General features: G+C 43.4%; 1 pseudogene across 1 annotated transcript in view; it reads left to right on the forward strand.

Moving 5' to 3' along the window:
* Positions 1-7,641, forward strand: part of LOC311122678 (E3 ubiquitin-protein ligase listerin-like) — a 44,922-nt pseudogene extending 37,281 nt beyond the window's left edge. The window contains exons 18-22 of the transcript in view: positions 3,650-3,803; positions 4,631-4,781; positions 5,008-5,251; positions 5,454-5,610; positions 7,531-7,641. The product of the transcript in view is annotated as an E3 ubiquitin-protein ligase listerin-like (transcript). The remainder of the gene's footprint in view (positions 1-3,649; positions 3,804-4,630; positions 4,782-5,007; positions 5,252-5,453; positions 5,611-7,530) is intronic.
* The last annotated feature ends 2,463 nt before the right edge of the window (positions 7,642-10,104 follow it).

Below are 10,104 nucleotides of genomic sequence, written 5' to 3' on the forward strand. Positions count from 1 at the left end.
TGTCAGGTAAGGCTCACACCCCTGTCAGGTAAGGCTCACACACCTGTCAGGTAAGACACACACCCCTGTCAGGTAAGACTCACACCCCTGTCAGGTAAGACTCACACCCCTGTCAGGTAAGGCTCACACCCCTGTCAGGTAAGGCGCACACCCCTGTCAGGTAAGACTCACACCCCTGTCAGGTAAGGCTCACACCCCTGTCAGGTAAGGCTCACACCCCTGTCAGGTAAGACTCACACCCCTGTCAGGTAAGACTCACACCCCTGTCAGGTAAGGCTCACACCCCTGTCAGGTAAGACTCACACCCCTGTCAGGTAAGACTCACACCCCTGTCAGGTAAGACTCACACACCTGTCAGGTAAGACACACACCCCTGTCAGGTAAGGCTCACACCCCTGTCAGGTAAGACTCACACCCCTGTCAGGTAAGACTCACACCCCTGTCAGGTAAGACTCACACCCCTGTCAGGTAAGACTCACACCCCTGTCAGGTAAGACTCACACCCCTGTCAGGTAAGGCTCACACCCCTGTCAGGTAAGACTCACACCCCTGTCAGGTAAGACTCACACCCCTGTCAGGTAAGACTCACACCCCTGTCAGGTAAGGCTCACACCCCTGTCAGGTAAGGCTCACACCCCTGTCAGGTAAGGCTCACACCCCTGTCAGGTAAGGCTCACACCCCTGTCAGGTAAGGCTCACACCCCTGTCAGGTAAGGCACACACCCCTGTCAGGTAAGACACACACCCCTGTCAGGTAAGACACACACCCCTGTCAGGTAAGACACACACACACACACAGAGGACCAGACACACAGTGTTTTCCATTAGCGTCGGCTGTCGGGCTAATCAGCCTGTTACCTTACTAATTTTCAGCCAGCTACGTTTTCCACTTCATAAATGAACTAGGCTTCTTTTCATTTATACGTTTCAATTCGCTAGTCAGAAAAGTCTGTATGGCCCTTCTCCCGCTAGAATGAACGATACGCCTCTTCTAGCGATAGGACAGCTAGCTACCTGTTAGTCACGCTGCCAGCGATGACAGGGGGAACTCAGTCTGCTGTCTGACCCGTCTCCTGGTACAATTTGTGTGACTGTGGTTGGTTGGGAGCATGCTCATGTACAGTTGAAGTCGGACGTTTACATACACCTTAGCCAAATACAGGTTTTCCACAATTCCTGACATTTAATCCTAGTAAAAAGACCCTGTCTTAGGTCATATAGGATCACCACTTTATTTTAAGAATGTGACATGTCAGAATAATTATTTATTTCATCACATTCCCAGTGGGGTCAGAAGTTTACATACTCTCAATTAGTATTTGGTAGCATTGCCTTTAAATTGTTTAACTTGGGTCAAAACGTTTCGGGTAGCCTTCCACAAGCATCCCACAATAAGTTGGGTGAATTTTGGCCTGATACTCCTGACAGAGCTGGTGTAACTGAGTCAGGTTTGTAGGCCTCCTTGCTCGCACACACTTTTTCAGTTCTGCCCACAAATGTTCTATAGGATTGAGGTCAGGGCTTTGTGATGGCCACTCCAATACCTTGACTTTGTTGTCCTTAAGCCATTTTGCCACAACTTTGTAAGTATGCTTGGGGTCATTGTCCATTTGGAAGACCCATTTGCGACCAAGCTTTAACTTCCTGACTGATGTCTTGAGATGTTGCTTCAATATATCCACATAATTTTCCTTCCTCATGATGCCATCTATTTTGTGAAGTGCACCAGTCCCTCCTGCAGCAAAGCACCCCCACAGCATGATGCTGCCACCCCCGTGCTTCACGGTTGGGATGGGGTTCTTTGGCTTGCAAGCTTACCCCCCTTTTCCTCCAAACATAATGATGGTCATTATGGCCAAACAGTTCTATTTTTGTTTCATCAGACCAGAGGACATTTCTCCAAAAAGTATGATCTTTGTCCCCATGTGCAGTTGCAAACCGTAGTCTGGCTTTTTTATGGCGGTTTAGGAGCAGTGGCTTCTTCCTTGCTGATCGGCCTTTCTGGTTATGTCGATATAGGACTCGTTTTACTGTGGATATAGGTACTTTTGTACCTGTTTCCTCCAGCATCTTCACAAGGTCCTTTGCTGTTGTTCTGGGATTGATTTGCACTTTTCGCACCAAAGTACGTTCATCTCTAGGAGACAGAGTTGGAAGGTAGGCCTTGAAATACATCCACAGGTACACCTCCAATTGACTCAAATGATGTCAATTAGCCTATCAGAAGCTTCTAAAGCCATGACATAATTTTCTGGAATTTTCCAAGCTGAGTTTTTTGTTTTTACTTGTAGCCTGAAGCAGCGTTTCCTTTTCCTGTTGTTTATTAAAATACTTTTCATTCAAATCGTATCGTTCGGTTTCAATACTTCAAAACAAACAAATGGTAGGTCCAGGTAGTCACAAAAATAGATGGGTGTTAGTTAAATTGTGATTTTAATGAATGGACCGGATTTGGAGCAGCAGTTTTTTTAACCTTTGAGCAAGGAGCGGTTTTTAGCGGAGCGGTTGGAAAGGACGTGGAGTGCCGGAGCGCTCCATGAGCGATGAGCGAGATTTCCGACTGCTCAACTCCGCTCACATACTCTGGTATCAACGCAGCTGCAGGGAACAGCGCAACCTTTTTTTCTATAACAGTGCAGAGGTAAAGATGGCTGTAATAGATGGCTTTGGCTAGGTAACTGCTGTTTGACTTGACATTAAACTAAACTAGTTTTAATCCCGGTGCGGTGCTAGTGTGTAGCAAGAAGCTAATTCTTGTATGACGTGTTTGCAGAATGTTAAGTCCCCTATTGACTGAGGTGAATGTTCAGTCCCCTATTGACTGAGGTGAATGTTCAGTCCCCTATTGACTGAGGTGAATGTTCAGTCCTCTATTGACTGAGGTGAATGTTCAGTCCCCTATTGACTGAGGTGAATGTTCAGTCCCCTATTGACTGAGGTGAATGTTAAGTCCCCTATTGACTGAGGTGAATGTTCAGTCCCCTATTGACTGAGGTGAATGTTCAGTCCCCTATTGACTGAGGTGAATGTTCAGTCCCCTATTGACTGAGGTGAATGTTAAGTCCCCTATTGACTGAGGTGAATGTTCAGTCCCCTATTGACTGAGGTGAATGTTCAGTCCCCTATTGACTGATGTGAATGTTAAGTCCCCTATTGACTGAGGTGAATGTTCAGTCCCCTATTGACTGAGGTGAATGTTAAGTCCCCTATTGACTGAGGTGAATGTTCAGTCCCCTATTGACTGAGGTGAATGTTCAGTCCCCTATTGACTGAGGTGAATGTTAAGTCCCCTATTGACTGAGGTGAATGTTAAGTCCCCTATTGACTGAGGTGAATGTTAAGTCCCCTATTGACTGAGGTGAATGTTCAGTCCCCTATTGACTGAGGTGAATGAAGCTACAGCAACAATGTGATAATGGCTGGAGTCAATTTGGCTTGCTTTTGATGTTCTCCAAATGACATTTTAGAGTTTTTGAATTGTGTAAATGAGCTTCAATTTGATAAAAATTTTACCCCCACTCTCACTTTGCCATACCCTAAGTTTAGCTGAAATGACGCCCTGCACCTCTCAGGTACACACACTCCTTAGATACACACACTGTTCACGTTCACATGCACACACATACAGCTCTCTCTCCCCCCCCTCCAGACTCCCTGCTGAAGAAGCTGAGTCAGGCGTGTCATGCCGGTGTCCTCTCATTGGTCCATCACTCGGGGTCAGAGGTCAAGGAGGGCAGCTTCCTGTACAGCGCTGCATTCTGGGTCAAAACCCAGCTGCTCACCTCCTCCCTGGGAGTCAAAAGGTAAACAACGTTTTCTATCTATGTGGTTCAACTTATGTTGTTCTATATGATTCTAGGTGTTGGTGTGATGTTCTGTTCTATCAGTCTGTAGGGGTTGGTTCTAGGTCTGAGTGGCGCAGTGGTCTAAGGCACTGCATCGCAGTGTTAACTGTGCCACTAGAGATCCTGGTTCGAATCCAGGCTCTGTCGCAGCCGGCCGCGACCGGGAGACTCATGGGCGGCGCACAATTGGCCCAGCGTCGTCCAGGGTAGGGGAGGGAATGGCCGGCAGGGATGTAGCTCAGTTGATAGAGCATGGCGTTTGCAACGCCAGGGTTGTGGGTTCGATTCCCACGGGGGACCAGTATATATATAAAAAAATATGTATTCATTAACTGTAAGTCGCTCTGGATAAGAGCGTCTGCTAAATGACGTAAATGTAATTTTTTTTTTTTTTTTTATGTTCTAGGTCTGATGTTCTGTGTTCTATCAGTCTGTAGGTGTTGGTTCTAGGTCTGATGTTCTGTGTTCTATCAGTCTGTATGGGTCGGTTCTAGGTCTGATGTTCTATCAGTCTGCAGGTGTTGGTTCTAGGTCTGATGTTCTATGTGTTGTTCTATCAGTCTGTAGGTGTTGGTTCTAGGTCTGATGTTCTGTGTTCTATCAGTCTGCAGGTGTTGGTTCTAGGTCTGATGTTCTGTGTTCTATCAGTCTGCAGGTGTTGGTTCTAGGTCTGATGTTCTGTGTTCTATCAGTCTGCAGGTGTTGGTTCTTGGTCTGATGTTCTGTGTTCTATCAGTCTGCAGGTGTTGGTTCTAGCTCTGATGTTCTATGTGTTGTTCGATCAGTCTGCAGGTGTTGGTTCTAGCGGTCCAGAGGCTAGCTGACACACTGAGATCTGTTGGTCAGCAAGGCTCCACCCTCCTCTCCCAGTTCCTCTCCTTCCTGACTCCCAGCCAATCAGAGTGGAGCAAGATCAGACAGGCCCTGCCCCCTCAGGTACGCCAGCCAATCACATTCCTAGCTCTAACACAATTCAACTGATTCATTATGTTCTTCAATTTAGACCACTATTAGTAGAATCTGCTGTCCGCCTGATTGGAACAAACTGATTGGAACAAAACCTTGCACGCTTGTTACCTCCTCTCTCGCTCTCGCTCTCTCTCGCTCTCTCGCTCTCTCTCTCTCTCTCTCTCTCTCTCTCTCTCTCCCCCCCCCCCCTCAGTGGGTGAAGTCCCCCCTGCTGTCTGGACGTCTGAGGGTGTTCTGTGACTACCCCTGTATGGAGGTCTGGAAGCTCAGAGGCTCTAGCAGACTGCCTGCCCACCTGTGTGTATGTGCTCTGCTGGCCAGAGTGGTGTGTAGCACAGATATGGCTTCTACTGCTGCTACTGCTACTGCCACGGCAGCAGTGTGTTCAGATGACCAGGAGGGGGCAGGAGACTGCATGAAAGACTTCAAACACACAGGTGAGGGTTGCAATTCAGTTATGTTCAATTCATTTTAGAACAGCTCATTTTATTTCAATACCGTTCAGCGAGACTACTGGAAAAGGTTGACTTGTTGACAAGATGAAGAAAACAACTCTCTCACTCACTGCGTTTCTTTCTTTTTTTCTGTCTGTCTGTCTGTCTGTCTGGTCTGTCTTTCTTTCTGTATTTTCTTCCTCAGTTTGTGAGCTGCTGTATGCGGTGCAGTGGTGCAGGGAGATGGACTATAGTCCTGCTTTAGTAGCAGAGTACCACACTATGTTGAAGGACTGGGGTCTAACAGACAGAACAGACAACCAAGGACCAGCCACAGATATACTGGACACACTCTACACCAGGTAAACATACGTATCCTATGGTATAGATACACTATGTTGAAGGACTGGGGTCTAACAGACAGAACAGACAACTAATCTACTAAGCTAACATATGGAATTGTTTTAAGATGGTCATACCAAGGATCATTTACCTATTTCATTTTTAATTTTAGGACCCATTTAGCTATCATATGTAAAACAAATATAAAAATAAAAATATGAAATAATATTTGATGAAACATTGAATTTGGCCAACAGATTCATACATGGAAAAACAGACAGATCAGTATATATATATTTTTTTACCCATATTTAACAAACAAAATGTGTCACTAAACTACCTCCATAATTATTTTTAAACCGGTACCGGGCTACATTCAGACGGGTCTTGTGCGGCTTGTGGGCGTCCTAGAGCAAAACAACCAACATGTACCTGTTCATACGCGTCTCCCCTTTCCATAGAGGGGTGTTGTGTAGCACAAACTGTTCGTACGCTACGTACAGAAGTTGGCAGCCCAAACGGTTCGTACGCTACGTACAGAAGTTGGCAGCCCAAACTGTTCGTACGCTACGTACAGAAGTTGGCAGCCCAAACGGTTCGTACGCTACGTACAGAAGTTGGCAGATCCGCTGTACCGACATCAAACTTGTCCCGTGACTCAAAACGGAGAACACCGTCGTGTTCGTGAGTCTCATCTTTCCAACCCCATGCAAAAAACTAAACATGTATCTAGCTTAAACAGATGGATTTTGATGGGGAATTTTTTTATGATGCTAATAAAATGTCAGTGGAGCACGGACATCAACTGTAGAGGGCTAAATTATCTCTTTAATTTAAACAAAATAACAATAATAATACAATTGTAAAATAAATAACAATGAAACAAAATAACAGTGTTTCGGTGTCAAGTCTCAATCATAAGCTAGGTTTCCATCCAGTTGATGACAGATCTTCATGTGAATATTCTAAAATCCTGCATAATCCCGTGGTCCTCTGTAGCTCAGCTGGTAGAGCATGGCGCTTGTAACGCCAGGGTAGTGGGTTCGATCTCCGGGACCACCCATACGTAAAAATATATGCACACATGACGGTAAGTCGCTTTGGATAAAAGCGTCTGCTAAATGGCATATTATATTATATATTATTATAAAAATTATATGCACATTTTCTCACCAGAGAATTGTTTCCATCATATTGACGTGTTGTGGATAAAAGGGTTGTGCGTGATGACGTAGTGCACATAAAAATAACTTTTTTTTTTTTGCAGTTAAACTCCCGTGTACCTAATAATAAAACATACAGGCTATATGGGTTTCCATCACATTCGAATGGGCCCTCTCTGGTCTCGGCACTTGCTCTCCAGCCAACAGCTCGCAGATACAGTGTGGGTGCAAAACTGTCATCAAAGCCAAAGGGTGGCTACTTTGAAGAATCTCAAATATAAAATATCTAAAATGATTCGTTTAACACTTGTTTGGTTACTATATGATTCCATATGTGTTATTTCATAGTTTTGATGTCTACACTATTATTCTACAATGTAGAAAATAGTGAAAATAAAGAAAAACCCTTGAATGAGGAGGTGTGTCCAAACATCCCAGCAAACATATACAGTATTTTAGTCCCAAAACCATATTTGACATATTTCTTGATATTCTTAAAAATACATGACGCATGACAAGATTTACCAACTTGCGCACTAATTTTCTCCAAAAATCACATCACCTGGTGATGTTTTGTAGGGGTGGGGTTTAAGGCACATTAATTCTACAGTTTTTTGTGTGTGTTTTGGTTAGTGACATCAAAAGTGGGGACAACATTTTTCAGAGAAAGATGTTTAAAAAAATAAACAGAAAAAACGAATTAGATCAAAATCATTCAATGTAATAGAACCACTACAGATGTTCTATTGAAGTAACAGGACTATGGTCTCACCTCAGATCACTACAGGAGGGGGGACTGTGGTCTCTGACTCTGCAGAGTTACATACACATCAACCACGTGGCTGAAACGGCTGGCACCATCAATACACTCTGTGGCAGCCCAGACAGGTGAGATATCAGTACTACTTTAACCCTGACAGGTGAGATATCAATACTACTTTAACCCTGACAGGTGAGATATCAATACTACTTTAACCCTGACAGGTGAGATATCAGTACTACTTTAACCCTGACAGGTGAGATATCAATACTACTTTAACCCTGACAGGTGAGATATCAGTACTACTTTAACCCTGACTGGTGAGATATCAATACTACTTTAACCCTGACAGGTGAGATATCAGTACTACTTTAACCCTGACAGGTGAGATATCAGTACTACTTTAACCCTGACAGGTGAGATATCAGTACTACTTTAACCCTGACAGGTGAGATATCAATACTACTTTAACCCTGACAGGTGAGATATCAGTACTACTTTAACCCTGACAGGTGAGATATCAGTACTACTTTAACCCTGACAGGTGAGATATCAGTACTACTTTAACCCTGACAGGTGAGATATCAGTACTACTTTAACCCTGACAGGTGAGATATCAGTACTACTTTAACCCTGACAGGTGAGATATCAGTACTACTTTAACCCTGACAGGTGAGATATCAGTACTACTTTAACCCTGACAGGTGAGATATCAGTACTACTTTAACCCTGACAGGTGAGATATCAGTACTACTTTAACCCTGACAGGTGAGATATCAGTACTACTTTAACCCTGACAGGTGAGATATCAGTACTACTTTAACCCTGACAGGTGAGATATCAGTACTACTTTAACCCTGACAGGTGAGATATCAGTACTACTTTAACCCTGACAGGTGAGATATCAGTACTACTTTAACCCTGACAGGTGAGATATCAGTACTACTTAACCCTGACAGGTGAGATATCAGTACTACTTTAACCCTGACAGGTGAGATATCAGTACTACTTTAACCCTGACAGGTGAGATATCAGTACTACTTTAACCCTGACAGGTGAGATATCAGTACTACTTTAACCCTGACAGGTGAGATATCAGTACTACTTTAACCCTGACAGGTGAGATATCAGTACTACTTTAACCCTGACAGGTGAGATATCAGTACTACTTTAACCCTGACAGGTGAGATATCAGTACTACTTTAACCCTGACAGGTGAGATATCAGTACTACTTTAACCCTGACAGGTGAGATATCAGTACTACTTTAACCCTGACAGGTGAGATATCAGTACTACTTTAACCCTGACAGGTGAGATATCAGTACTACTTTAACCCTGACAGGTGAGATATCAGTACTACTTTAACCCTGACAGGTGAGATATCAGTACTACTTTAACCCTGACAGGTGAGATATCAGTACTACTTTAACCCTGACAGGTGAGATATCAGTACTACTTTAACCCTGACAGGTGAGATATCAGTACTACTTTAACCCTGACAGGTGAGATATCAGTACTACTTTAACCCTGACAGGTGAGATATCAGTACTACTTTAACCCTGACAGGTGAGATATCAATACTACTTTAACCCTGACAGGTGAGATATCAGTACTACTTTACCCCTGACAGGTGAGATATCAGTACTACTTTAACCCTGACAGGTGAGATATCAGTACTACTTTAACCCTGACAGGTGAGATATCAATACTACTTTAACCCTGACAGGTGAGATATCAATACTACTTTAACCCTGACAGGTGAGATATCAATACTACTTTAACCCTGACAGGTGAGATATCAATACTACTTTAACCCTGACAGGTGAGATATCAATACTACTTTAACCCTGACAGGTGAGATATCAGTACTACTTTAACCCTGACAGGTGAGATATCAATACTACTTTAACCCTGACAGGTGAGATATCAATACTACTTTAACCCTGACAGGTGAGATATCAGTACTACTTTAACCCTGACAGGTGAGATATCAATACTACTTTAACCCTGACAGGTGAGATATCAATACTACTTTAACCCTGACAGGTGAGATATCAGTACTACTTTAACCCTGACAGGTGAGATATCAATACTACTTTAACCCTGACAGGTGAGATATCAGTACTACTTTAACCCTGACAGGTGAGATATCAATACTACTTTAACCCTGACAGGTGAGATATCAATACTACTTAACCCTGACAGGTGAGATATCAATACTACTTTAACCCTGACAGGTGAGATATCAATACTACTTTAACCCTGACAGGTGAGATATCAATACTACTTTAACCCTGACAGGTGAGATATCAATACTACTTTAACCCTGACAGGTGAGATATCAATACTACTTTAACCCTGACAGGTGAGATATCAATACTACTTTAACCTGACAGGTGAGATATCAATACTACTTTAACCCTGACAGGTGAGAATATCAATACTACTTTATCCCTGACAGGGAGTATTTTACGGTGAGATATCAATACTACTTTAATAAAAACCCTGACAGGTGAGATATCAATACTAACTTATAATCCCTGACAGGTGAGATACTATACTAAGCATATCCCTGACAGTGTGAGTATAT

The sequence above is a fragment of the Coregonus lavaretus genome (assembly GCF_964263955.1).
Source record: "Coregonus lavaretus genome assembly, contig: HAP1_SCAFFOLD_2006, whole genome shotgun sequence".
In the NCBI taxonomy this organism is placed as follows: domain Eukaryota; kingdom Metazoa; phylum Chordata; class Actinopteri; order Salmoniformes; family Salmonidae; genus Coregonus; species Coregonus lavaretus.